Here is a 25,469-nt window from a genome sequence, read left to right as displayed (position 1 = left end):
GGTGAAGCCACAGCAGTCCTTTCTGGGCCTCAGTGGGGTATAAATATTTAGTAATTGTAAATATTTAGTAATTTGTCCTCCAGACCAGGATCCAGTACAGAACTTGTCCTGACTGTTCTCTCCATGTTACAGGTGGGGCGCAGAGGCTCAAAAAGGATAACCCTGACTAAGAAAGGTACTGCTCTGCTGTGGCTTCGAGGACTTCATTAGCGTCCTATTACCACCCCCACGCCACAACTCAAAATTAACTAATAATAATAAAAAGGGTGATACTTTTGCCTAAAATTGCACTTAATAAATAAAGTTATACAAGCTCTGCCAATCCACTTCAAGACACTCCCCTCTCCACCCCTTTCAGTTCCCTCATGGTCCTTTGTGCCCTTCCAAATGGAACTTGGGGGGTGACACTGCACCCAAGGCCACTGACCTCCACCACATTGCCCCAATGTGTCTTCTGCAAACTAAGGAAGAAAACGTTTTAAGTAACTTGCCAAACACTTTGAATCAGGAAGGATTTTGGAAATTTCCTATGGCTTTATGAGGGACCTTCCAGAGGAAAGGGTCTTAACTGGCTATTCTATAGTCCCTTCCTGTCCAGTTCCTTTAATCAGAAGGAACCAGACTGGCTGTCCTGGATCAAGTTATTCCCTTTCCACACTGTCCCACAATGTGTCAGATAAAGAAAGGAGGGAAAGTGCGCAGTGGAGGAAGACTTAACATTGTGTCAGCCATGAGGACGGTCATTTAAACCATGATGGTGGCACACAGGCTTATTCTCTTTCCATCATGCTCTGAGGGTTTGGTACTGATTTCTCTGACCAAAGGGGGGCTGTGAAGATCTCAGTTACAAAGGAGTCAAGGGCTCAGCAGTGGGTGTGTAACAAGGGATTGTGAGGAGAACTGGGGCAGGAAGCTTCACAATCACGTTAGAATCCTGGCTTTGTGAGCTTACTGGAAACCACGTCGTGGGCAAGTTAGCTCATCTCACTGAGCATTCTGTTTGTGCATTCATAGTGTGGATATTGTGCTTTGTGGGCATTTTTGTGTAGCTGTGTAATCAAGGACATAGTACATAGTGTGGGCTTTGTAAATGGTAGTTCTGATGACAGCCATGATGATGGTGGTGGTGGTGGTGATAACTTGAAAATCATCTGAATTAGGAAACATTAAAGGCCTGGGGCATCTGGGTGGCTCAGTCAGTTAAGCATCTGACTCTTGATTTTGGCTCACATCATGATCTCACTGTTCATGACATCAAGCCCCATGTGATAGCACAGAGCCCGATTGGGATTCTCTTTCCCTTTTTCTCTGCCCCCCCCCCCCCCCCGGCTCATGCTCTCTCCTTCAAAATAAATAAAGAAACCTTAAAAAAAAAAGAATTAGGGTCCCTGGGTGGCTGAGTCTGACTTCCAGGGCATGATCTCACATTGCATGAGTTTACGCCCTGCTTTGGGTGAGCACAAGCCCTGCTTCTGATGAATCCTGCTTCTTTAGCTCTCTCTCCCCAACCTCTTCCTCCCTCTTTCTCTTTCTCTCTCCCTCCCCCTCATGGGGCTCTCTCTTTCTCTCTCTTTTTAAAAAATTTTTTTTAACATTTATTTATTTTTGAGAGACAGATCATGAGCAGGGGAGGAACAGAGAGAGAGGGACACTGGCTCAGAAGCAGGCTCCAGGCTCTGAGCTAACTGTCCGCACAGAGCCTGATGTGGGGCTTGAACCCACGAACTCTGAGATCATGACCTGGGCCGAAGTCGGACGCTCAACCAACTGAGCTACCCAGGTGCCCCTCTTTCTCTCTCTCTTTCTGTCTCTGCCCCTTGCTCACTTTTGCCCCCCCCCCAAAAAAAGAATTAAAGGCCTGTGATTTTTTTCATCCATGAGGAGAGAAGTGCCTTAGGAACAGTTTTCATTCAAACAGTTTTCATCAGGAGTGGTGCTGGCTTTTTCTGGTTCTTATAGATCAAGTGTGGAGACCATGGAGACCATCCAAATGCATGGGTTAAAAAATGTGCCTGGGGACACCTGGGTGGTTCAGTCGGTTAAGCCTGGAGCTTGTCTTCAGATTCTGTCTCCCTCTCTCTCTGACTCTCCCCTGATCGCACTGTCTCTCTCTGTCTCTCAAAAATAAAATTAAAAACATTAAAAAAATAAAAATAAATAAATAAAAGTAGTTTTATAAAAAAAAATGTGCCTGGAAATTAGACAGCCTGGGTTCAGTCTGGTTCAGCCACACCCTAATTCCAAAAATAATCAAACTGGCCAATCTAAGTCTCAGTTTTTCCATCTATAAAATGGGGGTAATCATACTAGGGGACTCAAAACCTCTTTGAGGAATGTGTTTAATACAGTGCTGAGAACAAAATTTGATTGCTGTTATTTATTTACATTTAAATATCAAGCCAGTTTTTAATGAGCATTAGTGAGCATTTAATGAGCAAAGGTTGTCTTAGTGTGGAATGGTTCAGATGGGTCCCTACCTACAGTAGAGACTCAGAGAAAGAAGCTACCTGACTAGCCTAGAGCACCGTGGAGACAAGAAGTCTTTCTTTCTTTCTTTTTTTCTCTCTCCTTCCTTCCTTCCTTCCTTCCTTCCTTCCTTCCTTCCTTCCTTCCTTCCTTCCTTCCTTCCTTCCTTTCTCTTTCTTCCTTCCTTTCTCTTTCTTTCTTTTTCTTTCTTTCTTTCTTTCTTTCTTTCTTTCTTTCTTTCTTTCTTTCTTTCTTTCTTTCTTTCTTTCTTTCTTTCTTTCTTTCTTTTGAAAGAGAAAGAGAGCAGGGGAGGGGCAGTAAGAGAGAGAGAGTGAGAGAACCCCAAGCCGGCTTCCCACTATTCCATGAATCATGAGATCATGACCTGAGCCTAAATCAAGAGCCACATACTTAACCAACTGAACCACCCAGGTGCCCCAGGAGGCCTTTCTTATGAGCCTGAACTGCAGGATTTATCAGCAAATCTATTGCTAAGAAAAAATTGTGATCTACTTTCTAATTTCTTTCCATATTGCCAAAGGACTATAGAATGATCCTTATGGGCCAATCTGGGTGATTTCCATGTACAATATTTAAATACTCTCAAGTTGGTTTCCATTTAGATGGCATGTTGTTCCTTCATGTTTATCAGCCTGTGTAATCAGAGCTTCTTCTGCAGGAAGGTTTAGGGTGAGCTCTTGCAAAACAACCCTATGAACACATATGTATCATATGAATATTGTGATTCTTTTTTGCTTTCCCCATTGTGTCACATACAGGAACAGAAATAAGACCTTCATTATGACAATTTAATATTTTTCCTTTTTGCTTCTATGACTTATTATACATTTGACATATTTTCTGGGGAAAGGGGGATATTGTAATTTTCTTTAGTGCCTACCAATTAAAGACTAAGCATTTTGTTGGAGGAGGGCAGATTATGATCAGAAGTAAATAAACTCTGTAGCAATTAATATCTCATTTTTCTAAAACTAGTTTAGGAATAAAAAAACAAGGAAAGGAGAATGCAGAAACTATTATCTCAGATTGTTGTTTCTAAAACTGTTTTCCAAACTGTAAAGATGAATTTTTTTTTCTATTATGCAATTTCTCTGGCCTGCATAAATCCAGTGGACACTTTCAGCTGGGCAGAAAATTCCCAGTTTGTATAAGTTACAAGAAATACTGTCTTCATTTCTTTTTGGCACAGAGGCCAGTCATTCATTCATTTGAGAACTGATTCAGTCATTCATTCAACAATTTCTGTTGAACGTTTATTGTACAGAGATGAATGAATCATGGACCATACATTAAGGGATGCACATTCATGGGGACAAGAGACATGTGTGTCCACTGTAACCAGTGTGGGGATTATGAAGCACAGGTTTGCAAGCTCTGAGTAGAGATCCCCATCTGGTTGGACACCCTCAAGAAAACTTCCTAAAAAGTGAATGTTAAGGTGATTCTTGATGGATGAAGAATAATGAGTTAAGTTTTGGTGAAGTAAATGAGAAGAGAAAGGGATATTGAAGGGGAGAAAGAGCACATGCAAAGGCACAGAGGTCAGGAAATATGGTGGGTTCATGGAGCAAAATGAAAAGCAAAGCTATTCCAGAAGGCAGTGGGGTGCCCTTGAATGTCATGAACTGAATGCTGGTTAGTGCTATTAAAAGAGAGGAAAGAAAGAAACATAGAAACATAATCCTGTGACTCCGTAATAGATCCATGCTTCCACCAGATTTCAAGTCATGTTTAATCCCATATTGAGAAGGGTCTATTGTTCTCTCTTCTCCAGGAAATGCTCCATAGTCAAAACATCACTTGACATTCCATCCTCTTGCAACAAGCAGAATGACTGAAGCTATACTTTGTCTTATAGTTATGATCCATGACAATTACATTACCAAGAATAACAGTCTTTAGAGCAAGATCCACAAATTATCACTAGTGTTTAAATCAACGCCCAGTCACTTAAATAAATATCCACTTTGCTAAATTACTTTCTCTGTCAGTGTCAGGGAGAAAGAGTGCCTGAGAGCTTTTGTTTGACATTAGAAATGAAGACCCAAGGAGCAGGGATGGGCAAATTGAGAAATAAATTTATCAAATAGTTAAAACATCAATGCTATGAAGTCAGAGGAGTATTTCTGAACATCTATGTGAAAGTATTTGGCTCCAGGGCATGAACGAGTGCCCTAGTCATCTAGAGGTAGAAATCAGAAAAAGAACAGTTTAAAAGCACAAAACCCATTTTGACAGATGTCTGTTTGGAACAGTTGGGAGTTTTGTGAATGCCTCGCCAGGTGGCTTTTTAAGCTCTCCCTAATCTCTAATGAGTCTGCTTTCTTCTCTCACAACTGGGGCGGCTGTTGTTCCCTTCAGACTTGGCAGAGGGTGTTGTGGCTAAGGGAAAACCAATGAGGCTGAAAGGCCTTCTGAGCAGCCCTTTTCCCTCTGTCTGCTGGGATGGTCTGCCCTTTAGTAAAAGTAATAGCCAATTTTATGTTGTGGCAGATCAGGCATTTTATAGATGTGATTTCATTTCATTCCATATAACATTACCAGGTAAGTATTGTCATCTTCATCTTCACAGGAGGAAACTGTAGTTCAGAGGAGTTTAACTAGATTGGCAAAGTCACCTGGCCAATAGTGGTAGAGCTGGGTTTAAACCCAGGAGTCTGATGCCCAAACCATGTTTTCCCAACATAGCATACTATCTTCCTGTGGTATCTGGACTTGTAGCATAGGATTTGTGTCCTAAACTATTAAATTCCTAAATCAGGTTTCTTAGAGCATACTCTTTTCCCACTGAAACAAGAGTTATCCAAAGGGAGAGGATTAGAGATAAAAATTTAAAAACCCTAAGACTCATGCCCAAGATGTTGTGCCCATAACAGAATATATCTATGAATCTTCCATGATAGACAAAGAGGTTTTGAACAAGTCGCTTTACTTCCCTGGTTCTACACCTGTAAGCTGAAGGAATGGGGTCATATGTTCTCTGTGAGTCATTTAGTCTTCAAATGTATAACTCTGATTTACTCAGCAAACGGAGGTTCTCCAGGCTGCAATTATAGAAACTCAACCTGAACTAAACTGCACATGTTCCAACTAGGTGATTTTATTAATATCATGTTTGAGGAACACCATGTACTCTGAAGACTGCAAGGCAGTTGGTCTTTAGGAAGTGATTTTGCAGTTGAGGCACTGAGAACTACCAAGTCCCTGCCCTCTTGGCCTCTCTTCTCTGCTTCTCCTGGATACTTATTTCCTCTTTCTTGCAGACTAGTCTTCCCTGCGGAGCTGTTCAGGTGGCAGAAAATCATTGTCTCTTAGATCTCATCCAAGTTTTGCAGAAACTGATTTCCCCAGCTTGGATTTCATTGGACCAATAAATGAAGCCAGAGGGTGGAGTCACATAGATGGACAAGTTGCTCCCATTCATCTTGGAGGGTAGAGAAGAGTCATAAGTTGATAATGAGCCAAGCTGAATCATTCCAGAGGATGAGAACCATGGCTCCCATTGATTCAAGTTGTTGGCTAAGATGAAGAGATACTGGAGGACTTACACACTCTCATATAGCAAATGACTAGATGGACGAAGAATAGACCACAGATTTTAGCTTTTAGTCCTCTCTGCCTACTTGATTATTTCATTAGATCTCATGAAGGAATCTACTACCTTATTTGAGTTGATTCTGTGACTGCTTTGAGAGGCAATTCTAAGTACCAGAAGAAGGAATCTAAAAAATCATACCTCCTTCCCCTCTCTATAAGGTACATCTTTTCCTATGTACATTCAGTTGATCCAAAGTAAAATTAAATTGAAAATGTCCCCTTCCACAGTAAGTGCTCATTCAAACTCTAACCTTCTGAGACTGTTAGGAAAGATTTTATCAAACTATTTGAGAGGTGAGCAATAAATAGATTCCGCATTTCTTATAAAGCTTAAACCTCATACCTCTTTAGCCCTGAGAGCATGGCTGTAAGGTATCATTGTGGCTTTCTTGAAAGGCCTTATGTCTCTACCAGTAGGACGTGATCCTGTTTGAGGGACCCAGGCACTTGGAACTATGGAAGAATTTCCTTTGTGTGAAACTTAGCTCAAACATGCTCTGTCACGCTTGATGGAGTTGTTTATGGGCTACTTCCTTTCAACCCCAACCAGCAGGCCCATGGCTGCATTTCACAAGCTATTAAAAACATGAGCACTCTCCTTTTTTTGTGTGTGTGGCATCTAACCATTTATCTTGAATATTACATATTTGGAAAAGCATTCAAAATAGAAAATGATGGCTTTGGGGGATTCTGACTATGCCCTAAGTAAACTAGATCTATAATCTGAAACATATTCACATTATGCAGGAATGATGACCATAGTCTGTTGCCATGATTTTTTTCAATACTTGAAAGCTTCATTTTTCTGTTTTCAGGGAATTATGTTTTGATTTCTGTTTTCCATAGACAGTAGCAGACACTCACCTCCCTTAATCATTCATGACCTTCCCTTACTGTTATTATTTTGGCTCCAAAGAGTTTCTCCTTCTCCAAAAATACCCTCCAGAGCACTGAACATTTTTCTCAGTTATCACTTAAACCAATACAATCTTTTGTTAAATTAAATTCTTACAGTTTATGAAACACTTTTAGGAACATTTTATCATTTGATCCTCTCCTAAACCTTGTGAAATAGTTGTTATTCTCATCTCCATTTTACAGATGAGGAAACTGAACTTCAGAGAGCTACCAAAGGTTACACAAAATGGGATGTAAAGCCTGTGACTCAATCACTCATTCATTCATTCATTCATTCATACATTCATTCATTCACACATTCATTCATTCATTTAGAAAGCAATAGTTTAGTACAGATAAACAAGCATATCCCTGCTCTAAATGCTCTAGAGACTCCAAGAAATTCAAAGGAATGCGATAGATTCTTCTGGTAGTGTGACTACATGAGGTTTGCAGAAGACCATTAGCTGTGTTGTGTCTGATAGCACCACACTTGACTATGTTATGCGCCATTCCCACAAGTACTTGATCGTGTGTTGCACTACGCCTGTTGCTTTTTTCCAATGAGGGCTAACCCCAAGTAGATGGCTACAGAGCTAAGAGGGAGGGAACTTGTTAGCCCTTCCATTTGGCTCAGCTGACAGAGTCTTAACCACAATATCATGCTGATGACAAGACACACACTCTGCTTTCATCTTTCTTTGCCTTCCCTTCAAGCTTATTCTCAATGGCTGCTGATTTTATTTCTCCCTAGAAAGACAACTGCGTTCATCTTCTTTACATGGTAGCTAGGGTTTGGCAAACTTCCTGTAAAGGGATAAGAGCAGGACCAGGTGCATGAGGCACTTGTGCTGGGTAAAAAATATAGGAGGGGGTAAAAAAAAAACACCCAACTTGGTAATTAAGATAAATATATTTCAATACAATATTTTAAAAAATCAAAGTTAATACATAAATCCATGATGAACAACAGATCAAAAACTTCAACAAAGATCAAATGAGCTGCGGTACTGTGCCGAGCCATGTAGGAGCTTGGTGCAAAAGGAATGATCAGTGATACAGATCCTTTGCTAGTGCATTGAAATCCTATGCAGGTTTTGGCCTTCATTTGGTCTTGTGCCCAGGACACCTCGAAATTCTCCTTATGTTTTCCTCAGTGGGTGTCCTCGGGAAATCTCTTTTCTGTTAAGCATGTCTCACTGCTCCTAACTATCCCTAATTTTGGAAAACCCAACTTGTGATTTCCGAGGCAACCTCAGAGTCTAGAAAATATTTCTGAGGTTTTCCCATAGCAGTGGTCATTCCTGAGAGTTGGGAAGACAGGAGCGTCCATGGCTTCCTGGGCCTTAGAAGTCTGCTAGAGATCTCATTATACTCCAGATATGGCAAAAAGAGCATTTGGTCAATGATTCCCTTATGATTTCTTGTCGTTGATCCCAAAGTCAGAGTTCAAAAGGAGATTTTCATTCCCACAACTAACATTTAACCTATTTTTGATTAATGACAAATATGTTTGGTTTGTTTACAACATCGTCTTAAGATATTTTGAAAGATATTTCAGATAGTATCACTGACAAAACAGGGTGAGGGTCACTTCATTGATATGTTTGCTTTGGTCCCTTTTCTGTTGGTTGTTAATTGATAGAAGAAGAGTGCTATGGTCTGAATATTTGTATCCCCCTAAAATCCACTTATTGAAGCCTAACCCCAAAGGTGATGGTAGTAAGAGGTGGGATCTTTGGGAAATAATCAGGTGCTGAGTGTCCTAGGATTTGTGCCTTTATAAAAGAGGCCTGAGAAAGCTCCCTTGCCCTCCTCACCATGTGAGGTTACAACTATGTACTGATGCCATGGAGAAACGGGTCAGGGTGTCCCATTTCCCAGCCAGGAGCCCCAGATCAGGTGAACAGAAGGCTACATGATATATGCAAGTGAGGGGCTGGCTTCTATAGATCTATTTTCCTATGTGAATCTACATCTTTATGTGAATATGTGAATAACTCTTTCCAGGCACCCGCTCTGCCTGGAAGTAGGTTCCTGTGAACCCCACCACATCCTATGTATGATCTCTTTCATGTATCTGCTGCCTGTGTTCTGAGCCTCATGCCTGACCTTCAACATGGAAATCCACTTCGGGCATGGTGGACGTAAGGACTGCATTCCCATCTTCAGTCTCTAGGCCTGGGCTTCTCTTGGTTCACATGTGGGTAAACTGCATCTTGCCTTCTTAGGAAACCTATGGTCCGAGAGCTGCTTAGAGAGTTGCAGCTGTCATTCTATATAGAGGGACCACATTTTCTAAAATAAAAATTTGTTGAACTATAGTTCATGCACTGTGATCTTACACATTAGAAGAGAGTACTTTGAATGAAGAGTCTCTAGGAAATTCAGTATGAATCTCTGTATTTTTGATAAATGTGTGTATTTAAAAATTATTTATTAATTTATATTATGGTATTAAGACATATTGATTTTATAAATAGCAGTGACTTATGCTGCCTGCAAGAATTTCCATGATCATCTTAATATATAACTCATTCGGGGGCCATGGGGTCGGGAGTAAGCATTTTTCCTTGATGCTGAATATCATATTCAATACCTTCTCCTTTAAAATTTAACTGTCTTTGAGTTAATATTTCAGAACTAAATCTGATTGATTTTACAAAAGGAATCAGCATACAAATGTGTATTTTTAATTCCTACAGGGGACTCTTTAGTCTCTAAAATGTAACAGTATTATAGTCAAGCTAAGTGAAACATTCTGATCAAAGTTAGGATGATTTGAAGGACTGATCCAGTTAATGCCTGTGAGTTCTAAGGACGTCCTCCAAGAGTAATATACCATGAAAGGGACAGGGTTCCAGGGGGAGGGAATAGGTTCTCCTATAGACTCTGGTCAGCCCAAAATAGCAGTGCAATAAGTACACTCACTAGTTAAAAAAAAAAAAGTCTAAAAAAGACAAATAATAGATCTCCTCTCAAGCTCATAGCCCCTTGACAGTTTCTGCCATTGTTTATTAAACCCGTGTAACTTGAAAAATAAAACCAGTGCTATCTTCTGAGATGAATCCTGGTTTTCTATTTGCCCTTTCCTCTTTCTCTGTTAAGATAAATGTCCCTTTCAAGTTGTTTTGTACCTGTCTTAAGAATAACTCCTGAAAATTGCCCACAGATAAAGTAAGAAATGACTCTCCCCTCCAAACCCATTCTTTGGCACAGAAATCTGAATTGATATGTGTCAGGCAAAGAGAAGCTGTAAGAAGATCCACACACAGTATTACCTCCTGTGTGCTGGATAGGAGAGGTGGTTTGTGGGACACACCAGCATTGGTTTAACTTTTGAAAAGCTGACCGAAGTGTAATGCAGTATCCAATCAATATGCTTGCGATGGACTTCCACAAGGGGAAGTAGACTGAGTTCCCACCACTTTAAGGGTGTCATCTCAAGAAAGCACTGATGCATTTGGTAAGATCACTGTATTCACAGAGAGATGAAGTGAACTTTAGCCTTCATTCTGTGTTTTTAACATTAGTTTTCCCTTGAATTAATTTTTCAGAGACCTTAAGGTGTTTGAGAACCTTTCCTTCCTTGGGAGACAGTGCCGCATGCTGGATAGAACAGGGGCCTTGGGAGAGCAGACCTGGCCTCAGAGTTTATCTAAGCACTTACTGTCTGTGTGACCTTGAGCAAATTACTTCATTTCTCTGAGCCTCCACTTTTCCACCCCATCTATAATACGGGTAGAACAGTCCCCTCTTCACAAGACTGTTGTAAGACAGAATGATTGACAGTCATTCATTCCCTTACACACCCCGCCTTTTAAATGCTTCTGAATGATATTTCTGAAGGAAAAAAAGAGATAAATTAGCCAAATGTGAATTTTCAAATGAGGTTTGTTTACTACCATTATGAACAAACATATATTTAATATTTTTTAAAGTGTTTATTTTTGAGAGAGACAGAGTGCAAGCAGAGGAGGGGCAGAGAAACACAGAAGCCAAAGCAGGTTCCAGGCTCTGACAGAGCCTGATGTAGGGCTTGAATTCACGAACCGCGAGCTCATGACCTGAGGTGAAGTTCGACGCTTAACCAACTGAGCCACCCAGGTCCCCCCATATAATATATTTAGTATTTTAAAAGAGGGGAAAAGATGGAAATAAATTAAGCCACAAATCTAATTTACTTTATTTAAAGATATTTCAGTTTTTATTAATCTATTTATATCTGGCTTTGCTTTGTTAGCCAGTGGCTTCCTCTCTCTAGCAAGCAGGTGCCATTTACCAAATACATACTGTGTTTTGTATTTACAAACTTCACACAGCTAGAACATTAGGAGAACAAGTTGGTTTCAATTAAAATACATCGCCTCTTTAAAAAAAAATCTTTCTGATTTGATAAATCAAGAAGAGATTCAAGAAAGTTGGGTGCAGCCTGCGCATTTTTGGCAAAGAAACCCATATTCCACTTTGGAACTGGGTGTAAATAAGACACCCCAAATAACACTTCTCTTCTTGTTCCTGCCTTGACTGCAAAGAAAGACATGGTTCAGAATATGCTGAATACGGTCTAATATGCTTTGGAGGTCATATTTGCCAGAACAGTCAAATCTTGATGATTTAGGATCAGGAATATGAAAGGCATATATGAAATTCATGTAAAATCTCAATGTCTCATTTTTAACCACAGATCCTAATTTCCCACCACATAAGCTATTTTTAAAACTCAAAGGGAAATGAAATACTTAGACATGAGATTTCCCCCCTTTGCTTTCTCTTGATAAGCCCTCTGGAGTCCAGTGTTAAGAGTGCCAGGCAGGGAAGAAACAGCCAGGAGATAAAGCCCCGTGAGGGAGAGCTGTGTCAGCAAGAGTCCCTGGATTCCTACCCGACTCTGTTCTTACTAGCTCTGTGGCAACTGACAAGTTATATAACCTCTCCCACCGTTAGTTTCCTCATCTGTAACCTGACAATAGCAGAAGCAAAGAAACAGATTATTTACTTGCCAATTGATATGACAAAATAACTAACTGATTGAATATTGGTATTTTCTGCCTTTGTTCAAGTATCAGTTGTTTGCAACGTTAATGTACTTTTAAAGGATTTTTAAAAGAATGTTTTAACATCTTTGTGATGTCTAGGATGATTTAGCAACTTTTAATGTGCTCTAATGCTTTCTCTGCTTTTGAGAGAAATTATGTTTCTAATTTATTTTCAGTCATTTATGAAAATGAGTGAAGTTAGAAATAAAACAAAGCTAAAAGAACAATAAAGACAAAATTAAGAAAAGCAAAAATTTAAAAAGGCAATAAAAAGTATCCATTTTTGCCTCTTTAGCCAGAATTTCCACGCATTTTTAAAAGTTTGTATAGTTTTGCACAATGTTTGCTAAATATTACTGAGGTCAATCATGTGTTACTTTTAAAAATGGAATGTGGAATAAAAAGCTAAGGAATATTTGTTTAGACGATTTCTTACTATTTGAACATTCTGATAGGCATTGTGCTTTTTTTCTCAAGATCATTACTATACATCTAGATGGTGCAGGTCCTTTTAGTTTGCAGTTTCTAAAAAGGCAAAGTTGGCATAACTGCCAGAATACTTAAATTATTTTTAAAGAAAAATACTTAAAAAGTGGTACAATATCTAAGGAAAATTAATTAAAAATGAAAAATACAGTTAACATAAGAAAATAAGAAAATCAGCCTAGATGGCTCAATCAGTTTAGTGTCCAACTTTGGCTCAGGTCATGATCTTGCTGCTTGTTAGTTCGAGCCCTATGGCAGTCTTTGTGCTGGCAGCTTAGAGCCTGGAGCCTGCTTTGGATTCTGTGTCTCCCTCTCTCTCTGCCCTTACCCCACTCATTCTCTGTCTCTCAAAAATAAATAAATATTAAAAATTTTAAAAAAAGAAAATCATTTTAGGATGCATAGACATCAATTTATGAATTACTAATCAGATACTTTCAATCAGTTCACTTAGAACTGAACATAAAAATTTAAAACTCAAAAATATTGCTGGACAAATAGAGCAGGCAGAATTGGCTAAAAGTACATAAAATATTTGTAAACCAATGATCTGAAAATAGACAAAAATGTATAATTGCACACATAATGTTTGATTGCTTTCCAAATTGAAAACAACCTACAAAATGTATAAAATCTCATAAAGAGTACCAAAGCTGCTTAATGATACACCCAAATGAATAATATATAATACCCCCAAAATTCTATATCTAGATTTTTACCAAGTTAATAATTTAGCCAGTTTATTTCAACCAATTTATTTTAAACAATTCATGTGTAACCCTAATGTCCTACCTTGTAAGATGGTGAATGAAGATGATAATAGATGTTTGTAAAATAACTGGTTCAAAATAGACACATAATAAAACATAGCTCTCCATATGTTCTGAGGCTCAAAAAGCTTGGTGCCAAAAATGTATAACAAAAATTAGTGTAACAAATTGAAATAAGCTTTAGGATTTGAGGATTGCTGAAGAATAATTTCTCCAAGTCATCTTTTACTCAGCATGTCTGATGTTTGCATCCTTAGTGAAACTGTTCTCTCTGGCAGAAAGAGAAATACATAAAGTTGATTCAATTCTAAAACTCATTGACTTGTCAATTTGTGCACCTATATTTGGTAAGCCTTGTTAGAGGAGGTTTATATAACCAGAGGCTTACCAGCTTCAGGGCTGCTTTCTGCATTCTCTCTCTGGTCTTCCTACCATTGGTTTGTGGTGACCAGCATTTGGACCACAAATCACAGTGCCTGGTATTATGTGCAGTAATATCAGAATTTTGGGTTATATTCTTACTTATACACACACACACACACACACACACACACACACACACACACATATCAGCTAAAACAAATTCTATCTCATGATTCTTTTATCCTGTTTTTTTTAAATAACTTTTTGCTTTTTCTGTAGGCAAGAACTCTCTTATATCCCACTCTAAAGGGAACTAACTTTGGGCCAGTTTCCCAGCTGTTATCCTGGAAATACCCACTGCCTTGCTATTGCCTGTTTTATCATCTGTTTTCTGGAACCCATTTCTCTCTCTTTTTCAGGCTTACTCCCTCATTTTGGTGAACTGTATCTTCTGGCAACACCTTGAGAAAAATGTTCATGGGTATGTTTGAGACTTTGGATATCTTAAACCACCTTTATTTTATTCTTGTACTTGATTTATGGTTTCCCAAGGATAAATTCAATTTTTTTCAGTATTTTCAAGCCTAATATTGCGTCTAATATTGTTATAAGAAGTGTGGTGTCACTCTGTTTTGCAGTCTTTCTTGTAGCTTTAAGATCCTGTTATTGTTGGTGATCTGATAAATTCATGGTAATAGGCCTTGTTGAGGGTCTTTTTAAATTTATTATGCTGACCACTTACAGGATCCTTCCAATTTAGAGCATGGGAAATTTTTCTTATACTATTTCTTTGATAATTTTCTTTTTGCTACATTCTCTAGTCTTTCTGGAATCTCTCTCTCTGGAAGTTGGACTTCTTGAATAAATTCTTTACATGTTATCTATTCTATTATGTGTCCTTTCAATTTTTGTTCTACTTTTGGAGAGATTTCTTTCACTTGACATTTTAACTTTTTGCTGATAAAAAATAGTTAAATACTGGATTTTTAAAATTAACTTATTTTTAATTTACATCCAAGTTAGTTAGCAGATAGTGCAACAGTGATTTCAGGAGTAGATTCCTTAATGCCCCTTACTCATTTAGCCCATCTCCCCTCCCACAACCCCTCCAGCAACCCTCTGTTTGTTCTCCATATTTAAGAGTCTCTTATGTATTGTCCCCTCCCTGTTTTTATATTATTTTTTGCTTCCCTTCCTCTATGTTCATCTGTTTTGTATATTAAAGTCTTTATATGAGTTAAGTCATATGACATTTGTCTTTCTCTGACTAATTTCGCTTAGCATAACAGCCTCTAGTTCCATCCACATAGTTGCAAATGGCAAGATTTCAGTCTTTTTGATTGGCGAGTAATACTCCATTGTGTGTGTGTGTGTGTGTGTGTGTGTGTGTGTGTGTATACACCACTTCTTTATCCATTCATCCATCAATGGACATTTGGGCTCTTTCCATACTTTGGCTATTCTTGATAGTGCTGCTGTACACATTGGGGTGCATGTGCCCCTTTGAAACAGCACACCTGTGTCCCTTGGATGAATACCTAGGAGTGCAACTGCTGGGTTGTAGGGTAGTTCTATTTTTAACTTTTTGAGAAACCTCCATACTGTTTTCCAGAGTAGCTGCACCCCCAGTTTGCATTCCCACCAGCAGTGCAAAAGGGATCCTCTTTCTCCACATCCTTGCCAACATCTGTTGTTGCCTGAGTTGTTAATGTTAGCCATTCTGACAGGTATAAGGTGGTATCTCATTGTGGTTTTGATTTGTATTTCCCTAATGATGAGTGATGTTGAGCATTTTTGCATGTGTTGCTTGGCCATCTGGACGTCTTCCTTGAAGAAGTGTTTATTTGTGTCTTTTGCCAATTTCTTCACTGGATTATTTGTTTTTTAGGTGTTGAGCTTGATAAGTTCTCTATAGATTTTGGATACTAATGCTTTATCTGACATGTTATTTGCAAATATCTTCTCCCATTCCATTGGTTGCCTTTTAGTTTTGCTTATTCCTTTGCTATGCAGAAGCTTTTTATTTTGATGAGGTCTCAATAGTTCATTTTTGCTTTTGTTTCCCTTGTCTCCAGAGATGTTTTGAATAAAAAGTTGCTGCAGCCAAGGTCAAAGAGGTTTTTGTCTGCTTCCTCCTTGAGGATTTTATGGCTTCATGTCTTATATTTAGGTCTTTCATCCATTTTGAGTTTGTTTTTCTGTATGGTGTAAGAAAGTGGTCCAGGTTCATTTTTCTGCATATTCCTGTCCAGTTTTTCCAGCACCACTTGCTGAAGAGACTGCCTTTAATCCATTGGATATTCTTTCCTGCTTTGTCAAAGATTAGTTGGCCATATGTTTGTGGGTCCATTTCCGGATTCTCTGTTCTGTTCCATTGATCTGGGTGTCTGTTTTTGTGCCAGTACCATACTGTCTTGATGATTACTGCTTTGTAATACAGCTTGAAGTCCAGGTTTATGATGCCTCCTGCTTTGGTTTTCTTTTTCAAGATTGCTTTGGCTATTTGGGGTCTTTTCTGGTTCCATACAAATTTTAGGATTGTTTGTTCTAGATCTGTGAAAAATGCTGGAGTTATTTTGATAGGGATTGCTTTGAATATGTAGATTGCTTTGGGAAATATTGACATTTTGATAATATTTGTTCCTCCTATACAGGAGCATGGAATATTTTTCCTTTTTTTTTTTTTTTTGTCTTCTTCAATTTCTTTTGTAAGCTTTCTATAGTTTTCAGTGTGTAGATTTTTCACCTCTTTGGTTAGATTTATTCCTAGGTATTTTATGGGTTTTGGTGCAATTACAATGAGATCAATTCCTTGATTTCTCTTTTTGTTGCTTCATTATTGGTGAATAGGAATGCAACCGATTTCTGTGCATTGAGTTTATATCCTGTGGCTTTGCTGAATTCATGGATCAGTTCTAGCAGTTTTTTGGTGGAATATTTTGGATTTTCCATATAGAATATCATGTCATCTGTGCAGAGTGAAAGTTTGATCTCCTCTTGGCTGATTTGGATGCCTTTTATTTCTTTGTGTTGTCTGATTCTGAGGCTAAGACTTCCAATACTATGTTGAATAACAGTGGTGAGAATGGACATCTCTGTCTTGTTCCTCACCTTAGGGAGAAGTTCTCAGTTTTTCCCTCTTGAGGATGATATTGGTGTTGGGTCTTTCATATATGGCTTTTATGATCTCAAGATATGATCCTTCTATCTTTACTTTCTTGAGGGTTTTTATCAAGAAAGGATACTATATTTTGTCAGATGCTTCCTCTGCATCTATTGAGAAGTTCATGTGGTTCTTGTCCTTTCTTTTATTGATGTGATGAATCACATTGATTGTTTGTGGATATTGAACCAGCCCTGAATCCCAGGTATAAATCCCACTTGGTTGTGGTGAATAATTTTTTAAATGTATTGTTGGATCTCATTGACTAATATCTTGTTGAGAATTTTTGCATCCATGTTAATCAGGGAAATTGGTCTATAGTTATTCTTTTTAGTGAGGTCTTTGTCTGGTTTTGGAATCAAGGTAATGCTGGCTTCATTGAAAGAGTTTGGAAGTTTTCCTTCCATTTCTATTTTTTGGAACAGCTTTAAGTGATTAGATGTTAACTCTTCTTTAAATGTTTGCTAGAATTCCCCTGGGAAGCCATCTGGGCCTGGACCCTTGTTTTTTGGGAGACTTTTTTTTTAAATTACTAATTCAATTTCTTTCCTGGTTATGGGTCTGTTCACATTTCTATTTTGTCCTGTTTTAGTTTTAGTAGTTTATATATTTCTAGAAATTTTTCCATTTCTTCCAGATTGCCCAATTTATTGGAATATAATTGATCATAATATTCTCTTATTATTGTTTTTATCTGCTGTGTTGGTTGTGATCTCTCCTCTTTCATTCTTGATTTTATTTCCTTGGGTCCTTTCCTTTTGCTTGTTGATCAAACTGGCTAGGGGTTTATCAATTTTGTTAATTCTTTCAAAGAATTAGTTTCTGGTTTTATTTATCTGTTCCTGACTGGATTTTTGTTTGTTTGTTTTGTGTTTTTGGGGTTTTTGATTTGTTTTCGCTTGGTTTTGGTTTTGATCGCATTGATTTCTCCTCTAATCTTTATTATTTCCTGGTTTCTGCTGGTTTGGGGTTTTATTTGCTGTTCTTTTTCTAACTCTTTAAGGTTAGGTTGTGTATCTGAGACCTTTCTTCCTTCTTTAGGAAGGCCTGGATACTTCCCTCTTATGACCACCTTTGCTGAGTTCCAGGGATTTTGGACTGTGGTGTTATCATTTTCATTGGCTTTCATTTGCTTTTTAATTTCCTCTTTAACTTCTCGTTTAGCCCATTCATTCTTTAGTAGGATGTTCTTTAGTCTCCAAGTATTTGTTATCTTTCCAAATTTTTTCTTGTGGTTGATTTCAAGTTTCATAGCACTGTGGTCTGAAAATATGCATGGTATGATCTTGATCTTTTTGTACTTGTTGAGGGCTGATTTGTGTCCCAGTATGTGATCTATTCTGGAGAATGTTCCATGTGCACTGGAGATGGATATGTATTCTGCTGCTTTAGGATGCAATGTTCTGAATATATCTGTTAAGCCCATCTGGTCCAGTGTGTCATTTATAGCCATTGGTTCCTTGTTGATTTTATGTTTAGATGATCTGTTCATTGCTGTAAGTGGGGTGTTGAAGTCCCCTACAATAATGGTATTATTATCAATGAATTTCTTTATGTTTGTGATTGATTTATATATTTGAGTGCTCTCACATTTGGAGCATAAATGTTTACAATTGTTAGGTCATCTTGGTGGATAGACCCCTTAATTAGGATATAATGCCCTTCTTCATCTCTTGTTACAGTCTTTATTTTAAAGTTTAGGTTGTCTGATATAAGTATGGCTACTTCAGGTTTCTTTTGTCTACCATTAACATGATAGATGGTTCTCCATCTCCTTACTTTCAATCTGAAGGTATCGTTAGGTCTAAAGTGGCTCTCTTACCCTGTGTCTTTTGATTGGAGAATTTAGTCCATTGACATTTAGAATGAGTACTGAAAGATATGAATTCACTGCCATTATGTTGCCTGTTGGAGTTTCTGGTGGTGTTCTCTGGTCCTTTGTAGTTTTTGTTGTTTTTGGTCTTTTTTTTTTCTTTTTCATCTTTTCTCCCCTTAGAGAGTCCCCCTTAAAATTTCTTGCAGGACTGGGTTAGTGGTCATGAACTCCTTTAATTTTGAGGGAGGGAATTTTTAATCTCTCCTTCTATTTTGAATGACACCCTTGCTGGATAAAGAATTCTTGGCTAGATATTTTTTGATTCAGCACCTTAAATGTGTCCTGCCACTCCTTTCTGGCCTGCCAAGTTTCTGTGGATAGGTCTCCTGCAAACCTAATCTGTCTTTCCTTGTAGTTTAAGGACTTTTTCCCCCTTGCTGCTTTCATGATTCTTTCTTTGCCTCAGTGTTTTGTGAATTTGACTATGATATACCTTACTGATGGTTGGTTTTTGTCGGATGCTTCCTGGACTTTGATGTCTGTGTCTTTCCCCAGGTTAGGAGAGGTTTCCACTATGATTTGCTCACCTGTTTTTCTCTCTCTTCATCTTCTGGGACCCTATGATTCTGATGTTGTTCCTTTTTAATGAGTCACTGATTTCTCTAATTCTTAAATCATGTTCTTTTGCCTTAGTCTCCCTATTTTTTTCTGCTTCATTATTCTCCATAGGTTTGTCCTCTATGTCACTGATTTGCTGCTCGGCCTCATCCATCTTTGCTGCCATGGCATCCACTGGAAATTGCAGCTCAGTTATGCATTTTTTATTTCATCCTGACTAGCTTTTACTTCTTTTATCTCTGCAGAAAGGAATTCTGATCTATTTTCAACCCCAGGTAGTATTCTTATTATTGTGATTCTAAATTCTGGTTCATACATCTTGCTTGTATCTGTGTTGATTAAGTCCCTGGCTCTCATTTCTTCCTGCTCTTTCTTTTGGGATGAATTTCATCATTTTGTCATTTTGAAGGAAGAAAAGAAATTAATCATGTAAAAAAATTAAAATTAAAAAATTAAACACACACATACACACCAGCAAATCAAATAAATGACGCTAGATCCTGGGTGTGTTTTGGTCTGGTTGTTGAGAGGAGTTTGATAGAGAAAAAAGGGAGAAATAATAAAAGAAAAATAAAAAGGAAAAAAAAAAGAAAAGAAAAAAAGGAAAACATTTGAAATTTTGAAAAGATGAATACAATGAAATGAAATGATGGAAGTAAAATGGAATTTGAAAAATTTACAAAAAAGTAAAAAACAGTAAAAAAATTTAAATAAAAATATTTTAAATAAAAATTGGAAATAAAAATAAATTTTTTCTCTTTATGTATTCAAGAATAAGAAAAGAGAAAGAAAAAGAATTGAATAGCTGGACCAGTAAACAGACTGAAATATGATTGAAATTATATTGGTTTCCCCTAGAAGTCAAACTATGAAGCACTGTATAGTCTGTAAATTAAGCCAGTGGAGTGGCTTGTGGTATTCCTGAAGAGGCAGGTCAGCCCAGTTGGGACAAGGCTTAGTGTAACAGCTCCATTCGCCTAGATGGCACTGCTTAGGTTATTGGAGTAGATTGTTGTGGCACTTGTAGGTGTGTATGTGCATGTGCAGGAGGGGTGAAAATGGTGTCACCCAGGCTCTAGTATTGGAACTCTGTTCTCCCTGATTAGCAATTACGCACTCATCCTTTGTCTCCGGTTTCTGTCCACTCCCCTCTTTTACACCGTCCATTACCAAGCCATCAAGTTGCCAGGCAGCACCTCCCTCCTGAATTTTATTTCAGATGCGGCTGTTTTTCTGGACGCCTTACTCCTGAGGAACTGCAGCTTTGACCCATTCTGCTCCCACAGCAGGGTCTCACTGAGCAATGGCCAAGTGCCCACCTGCCCCCAGGAATGTTCTTGGGACGTGCTGCTGCTGCTGCTGCCCAGAGTCTGCAGCTAGATGCCAGCGCACCCCAGAAAAAGTTTACACAATCATGTAGCAGCAGTGTTTCAGGGACTTCACTCTGTTCTGGGGATTTGCCCATCAGGTATTGAGCTGTAGAGTTTCAGACTCTGTGCTCCCCCTGCTTATAGAATCTTAACGGAATTTAAACCCTCTCCTTTCTCCCTTTTTTGTCCCTGCTTCTGTTACCACTTTCCCATTTTCTCTTCAGCTGCTTTTGGGGGAGGGGTGCTTTTCCTGTATTCTCCCTCCATCTTTGTCTTCTTTCTGCAAACAAAAACAGCTCCCTACCCTCTGCAGCTTTTCTCTCTCCCAATTCACCTCTCTGTGCCATGTACCTGCTGAGTTCTGTGGTTCAGATTATGCAGATTGTGTTAATCCTCAAGTCAGTTTTCTAGGTGTGCAGGATGGTTTAGTGTTGATCTGGTTGTATTTAATTGACGAGAGAGGCAAAAAAACCATTCCATGTTGTTCCACCATCTTTGCCCCTCTAGCTACTGGATTTTAAATATACAATAACCCCTTCTTCTCTGATTATTCCCCTTATATAGCAACACATTCTTGTTTCATGATTTCTTTGAAATTCTGTATTGCTTCAAGCAGTGTCTCTGTTATCTCTGAGTTCCCTTTTGTTTGCTTATTTGTTTTTGTCTCCCATGTTCACTGTGGAAGGTATCTTCAAATGCCTCTTATCCTTGGATGTCTTTTCACATGTTACAGGTAGGCTATTAAAATGATGTTTAGAAATTTGTATGCATAATGCCTCACTGTAGTGTGGTCTAGTTGCTAAATGGCCTTTTCACTGATGAGTCAGATGTCAGTAACTATAGATCTTTTTGATGGAACGGTACCTCTGAGAAACATCCTCTAATTTCCTGCCTAAGAATTTTAAACTTGGCTGCTGGTGTTCAGATGTGGGTGAGAAAACTTGGGTGTGTGGGTGGGTGGGGGGGTATCATTATTTAGTATTCAGACTTTCACTTAATTGCTATGTTTTTAATCTGCTATTTTTCTGAAGGTCTGAGTCCTAGCTTCAGGAGCTTTTCTAGTTCAATTTCCCTGGGGACTATACCACTTATCTCTGGTAGAGGGAGGATTTCAGCCAATAAGGATGGAACCTAGAGTTACAACTGACTCTAAAGGAGACTTCAGATAACTCCCCTGTTCTCCCATCCTCCTTGCCCCTGCCTTCTTGGTGTTTCCAATGCCCCGGCATTTGTGGAGTTTCACAGAATGACTCAGCTTGCTCCTTATCAACAGAGCCATCTAGATGGAGGCATTTAGTCCAGCCCTTCTGCTGGGGCAATCCTCTTTCTGTATGTATTATGGAATAAGGTTATAGATGTCTCCTAATACTGTTAAAGATAGAGTTTATGTTTCTACTTACCGTCTAGGGATGATTTTTAAAAGGATAAGGAGATAGAAATGTCTTTATTATATCATCTTGAAATATGAACCTTCTGGTGTTAACTTTTGTATCAGAACATATTGGGAGTAGAACATTGCTCTCTGCAACTACAAATTAATACCTGGACACTAAAGAAACTGATGAAATTTCTTTCTTCTGTTTATAATAATTGGGTTTCATTTTCATGGAATTTTGAACTTATGCTGAATATTGACCCTATATTTAGTTGCCTATAGATCCTCAACATCAAGTTAGCCAAATACCCCAAGCATTTCTGGGGAGGAGAATTGTCAATGAAGTACACAGAACCTCCTGGTCAATGGGCCTTTCACTGTGTGGGTCTCTCTCTTTAAGACCAGTGCCACATGATGCTTATGTCCATTTGAAAGAGTTAATGCTCTTCATCTTTGCTTCCAATTATCTTAATCTGGTGCAAAGGAAAGCTAATTGGCTGTCTAATTATTTCACAGTATGAATCCTAATTGTTCCTTATGAACTCTGTGAACTTGGACAACTTAAACAATTTTGCAAGCTCAATCTCTTTTCTCATACACTGGGGAAACTAATACCAGCGTTCTGGATAATATTAAACAAATTAAGAAGTTAACTCATTTATTAATTTAATAAACGTTACCTAGATTTCTTTTTAAGGCCAGACATTATGCTTGCCATTGTGCAAAGATTCAATGAAGAGTAAGCCAAAAATCTTTGATGGCAGGGGAACAGGGGAGGAAAGCACACAATTGGTTATAGGGTGTAAAGTGGTGAGTGCTGGGATAGAGGTATGCACTATGGAAGCACAGATGAGGAGCAAGCAACCCAGCCCTGAGGGTGTACAAGCATGTCAGGGATTGCTCTCTATACGGGGATACTTGTGACTGAGAGGCAGATCATAACTGAAAAGCAGGAACTACTCAGATGGAGAGGAAGTAAAAGAATATACTATGTTATGAAAACAGCATAAACAAAGATTACAGAGGTGAGAATTAACATTGTTTGTACAGGAAACTGAAAATGATTTAGTATTAATGAGTCACCTAACAAAGACTCCAATGCTCCAGAAATGTTAATCACCTCCCTCCCTAAATGTAGTCTTACTAAAATTACTTACTAAAATTTCCAGAGGTTCTTAATTCTTGAAGCCAAAATATAGAGATATCTATCATATAAATCAGGAGCCACCGCAGGATGTGTGTGTGTATGTGTGTGTGTGTGTGTGTGTGTGTGTGGCATGTGTATAGGTGAGGTTGTGTTTTGTTGTCTATGTCTGGTTTTACATAGGTTTCATTAGGGAGCCAATTTCTTCCTCTTAGCAGTTGAGTTTGACCCCTGCCATTAGTATATTAGATTAGAGTATAATCTAATATGCATGTATATATAATACACACAACATATACACTAATGTGGTCTATTAGGTTACACTCTGCTGTACTTCTCTATGAACTCTCTGTATAATTCTCTATGAAAACAGCTGTCATGTTCTATGAAAATCCTTGTGCTCAGACTGATACCATAAAGGGGACTTTTTTCCAGCTTTGAGTTAGGTTTGCCTGTTCCTGAATTCCCTGAAAAGGTATTCTAGCCAACGACTGCAATGGAATTGAGACATAACCCTCTCATGTAAGGCATTTGGGGAATTCCAGCTCAATATTAAAACTCTGCTGTTAAAGTTAACGTGAAATTTTCTAATTAGATCATTCACAAAAAGGGATGCATTCATCACCTATAAGTTCTCAATCTTCTCTTTTAGAATCAGGGACAAGTTGACATGGACATCATATAAGTTGCTCTGTTAGTTTCTATGGCTTTGCTGATATTTTCTTTGGGAGCATAGTGCAGCTTCATTATTGCTGAGCTTAGCTTAAGTCAGGATAGTGGTTTTCTGCCATTAAATGTATCCATAAAGGGATGGTAAAAATCATAGAGATGAATATGGCCTCCATTGTGGTATTCTCTTGGGAAGGTGGATTCTGATGTCAATGCTGTCTTATGATCCTGAAGCACAGTTATTGGATATTCTCAATTAATTTCATCCCTTTAAGGAAGAATTCTACTGTGGAAACCACACAGTCCTGTCTTGTGGATAAAGCATGGAGTACAGTTTTAATTTGTATATGTGGTGCCACTATGAAGTAATGAGAATCGTTTTCTTGGATGCTTCACAAAACTAGTTCTGAAGGTAGTTTTGTTTTATTTATTTTATTTTATTTTTAAATAGTTTATTGTCAAGTTGGTTTCCATATAACACCCAGTGCTCTTCCCTACAAGTGACCCCCTCCATTACCACCATCTCTCTTCCCCTTTCCCCCTCCCCCTTCTGCCCTCAGTTTGTTTTCAGTATTTCAGAGTCTCTCATGGTTTGCCTCCCTCCCTCTCCCTTACTCTTCTTTCCCCCCTTCCCCTCCCCATGGTCCTCTGTTAAGTTTCTCCTATTAGACCTCTGAGTGAAAATATGTGGTATCTGTCCTTCTCTGCCTTCTCTGCCTTCTCTGCCTTGTGAGGTGGTATCTCAGTGTGGTTTTGATTTGTATTTCCCTGATGATGAGTGATGTTGAGCATCGTTTCATGTGCCTGTTGGCCATCTGGATGTCCTCTTTGGAGAAGGGTCTATTCATGTCTTCTGCCCATTTCTTCATTGGATTATTCATTTTTTGGGTGTGGAGTTTGGTGAGTTCCTTGTAGATTTTGGATACTAACCCTTTATCTGATATGTCATTTGCAACTATCTTTTCCCATTCCATCAGTTACCTATTCGTTTTCTTGATTGTTTCCTTTGCAGGGCAGAAGCTTTTTATCTTGTTGAGGTCCCAATAGTTCATTTTTGCTTTCATTTCCCTTGCTTTTAGGGATGTGTCGCATAGGAAATTGCTGCGGTTGAGGTCAAGAAGGCTGTTGCAAAACCTGAGAGACTATTGAATACTGTAAATGAACCAAGGGTTGAAGTGGGAGAGGGAGGGGGAAAGGAAGTGGTCGTAATGGGGAGGGCACTTGTGGGGAAGAGCACTAGGTGTTATAGGGAAACCAATTTGACAGTAAACTACTAAAAAATTAATAAATAAATAAAAATAAATAAAAATAAAAAGAGTTTCAGAAAGAAAACTTGGCATAATTGAATGATTTTTAGTTTATTTACTGGCTCACTTATTTATCTAATATCTGTCATGGCCTATTATTACTATTCTGATACCATATTGGGTGCTGGAAATGAAAATAATGAGTGAGACAGCCTGTCCTTTGGTGAGTGATCCATCCACTTTGGGTGGTGGGAGTTGGGGAGTCATTCAAGAAATACATGGAATATATATGATAAATGCTATAGTGTTGATATATCCCTATGTCTTATATATATATATATATATATATATATATATATATATATATATATATATATATATATTATTCAATAGTGACCAGTTCCTTGGTTGTTAGAGAAGGCTGCATA

The sequence above is a fragment of the Suricata suricatta genome, chromosome 2 (assembly GCF_006229205.1).
Source record: "Suricata suricatta isolate VVHF042 chromosome 2, meerkat_22Aug2017_6uvM2_HiC, whole genome shotgun sequence".
Taxonomy (NCBI): domain Eukaryota; kingdom Metazoa; phylum Chordata; class Mammalia; order Carnivora; family Herpestidae; genus Suricata; species Suricata suricatta.
This window is presented reverse-complemented; position numbering follows the sequence as displayed.